The 2526-nt window shown below is 41.2% G+C and overlaps 1 protein-coding gene across 1 annotated transcript in view; it reads left to right on the top strand.

The window, feature by feature from the left end:
• Positions 1-105, top strand: part of LOC130384535 (transcription cofactor vestigial-like protein 4) — a 6495-nt gene extending 6390 nt beyond the window's left edge. The window contains exon 5 of the mRNA XM_056592762.1: positions 1-105. This exon is cut by the window's left edge and continues 1933 nt beyond it. The gene's annotated coding sequence lies outside the window, so the exon portion shown is untranslated.
• Positions 106-2526: the final 2421 nt, after the last annotated feature.

The raw sequence follows: 2526 nt of genomic DNA, 5'->3' as shown, positions 1-2526 counted from the left end.
TGGTCTTGCAGTTGTTCTGTGCACACATAAGAACTGGATGGATATTACTATTATTTGCTCCCTCTTTCAAGTGGTTTCAAACTGGTATTTCCACCTGGAATGCATTCTTTGACGGGGTTATTGGAACAGAGGCATAAGCGACCCCTAGAGGCCATCAGGTGACGTGCAACAGTATGCCGCTGCGATAAATAATACAAGTTATGTTTTACATATCAACCAGTGGCAAGTCTAACAATCTTCAACCAAAATCAAGTAGCCTGAATGCTCAAAGTTGAAACATGATCTTTCAGAAAAACATTAAAAACACCATGAATGTGTGTATGTACACGCAAGCGCGAACACACACGCACACGCACAAACACGCGTACACAAACACACACACACACACACACACACACACACACACGTATATACGTACGCACAGGCACACACACGCAAACACACACACACACACACACACACACACACACACACACACACACACACACACACACACACACACACACACACACACACACACACACACACACACACACACACACACACACACACACACACACACACACACAAACAAGTTTAACTTCAAAAACGTTTAACTAAACATTTTTTTGTAAAACATTCATTTCAAAAGAGAGATTTTATGGAGAGCAGTATGAAAAAATATGTGAGAGAAATGCCTATTTTGTTTTGATCTGATCAATGGGTCGCGTTTTTACTGGAATGTGCAAAAGATAGTGGCGCCCCCTATTGGCTAGACAAGGCATATGCCCAATACGAGAAACTTCATGTGAATGTTTTGAGGAGCAATTTCTCAGGTTTAAAAAAAACTAACAAAAGACGTTTGTTTGTGAAATTTGATCAGCCATGGGTGTAAACACCATTTACCTCAGGTGTTTACCTGAAGAGTAGTAATTATACACCCTTATGCATAACCAGACTAACGTTTGTTAAATCTCTCTGGGAACGTTTTGAAGCACCTTGCCCCCCTGTCTTTCAAAACAGTGAACAGACGCCGCATGGCTCCGAGAGATCAGGGTATTATGTGTGTAGTGAAAACCACCCAAGCTCAGAGGCAACGCTCATTATCGTGCAATTATATGGGACTTCAACTAAGATGTTAAATTTAGTAAACATTGGGGAAGTATACAAATAAAGAACCTTTAAAAAGGTTTTGTTTATAGCCTACATGTGTGCTATGAACTGCTTGTTGCTACTAGGTCTAAAAATACTTTGAAGAGAATTGGGGTTATAATAAGACCCTATAATAAGAAACATTGATGCCACCGTTCAGAAGATCTCCCTCTGTTTAAAGAAATAATCCTGATTCAATATTAAGGGCTGCATTCTGATCTCGTTCACTATATTTGCTGTGACCTGTGGCTTATACGATCAGCATACAAACTGGCCTATCTACCTCAAAAACAGGCTCAGTTATGTAAAAGTCATGAGCTGACCAAATGTGCTCCAAACCAGAACATGGTTTCACTTATGTTCCTTCAGCACAGAATAGGTAATGATTGACCTGGTAAATAATGTCAGCTACATCTCACCATTTTGAACACTCTGACACTCTGAACACACTCACACAAACACACACACACACACACACACACACACACACACACACACACACACACACACACACACACACACACACACACACACACACACACACACACACACACACACACACACACACACACACACACACACACACACTCACACACACTCACACACACTCGAACACGCACACACAAACCTATATTCCTCTTTAGTCTATTATTATAGATTTATTATATATTGGGATTATCCATTCATCAATAAATGCAAAATTAAACTGCCTACAGATTGTATAGCCATTGGAGAAGGGCTATCCCCCTGACAGTCTTCAGAAAAGTATCTCTAAAAATGTCTTAGTAAATTGTCTCTACTACCACTCTCCAATGCGTTCATTAATCAGTAATGATACTTAGTTATGAATACGAAGACGTCAGCGCTTTCAATGTCTTTCATTTTCCGCTGACTGACAAAAATAGTTCCAATTTCCATTGGAGTTTGACAGAAAAGATAATTAATAGTAAATAAGAGGTTGAACAGTAACTATGTGTTGGACTTGCTCTATGCCTCACATTTGTCCTGTGAAACAATCAGTATAGATCAATGGACCAATATAACGTTATGGGGCGTGTGGGCCTGTGGAAGAGAGATGCTCCACGATAATGATATTTTATCTATTTCTAATCCAGTGGCAAAAAGGAAAGGTGATCCATCACTCAAACACATCCACCATTTTCATCCCATTGGCAATAAGAAGGTTAATTCCAGATCCAGCATCCCCCTCTCCCCATTGGCCCGTTCAGGAGCAGAAAACTGTAATTAGGTGTTTCTGCGCCACAAACAAGTAAACCATTAGCCTGTCTCGTGATCACTCCGGAGGGCGTGAGCACGCTGCCCTCCTCCTCGCCACGGTCTGAGTATAAGAGCCCGCTTTCCGCAAGACCCTTCAGACCAGACGGTAAACCGGGG

This window comes from Gadus chalcogrammus, chromosome 6 (assembly GCF_026213295.1).
Source record: "Gadus chalcogrammus isolate NIFS_2021 chromosome 6, NIFS_Gcha_1.0, whole genome shotgun sequence".
NCBI lineage: Eukaryota > Metazoa > Chordata > Actinopteri > Gadiformes > Gadidae > Gadus > Gadus chalcogrammus.
This window is presented reverse-complemented; position numbering and strand designations above follow the sequence as displayed.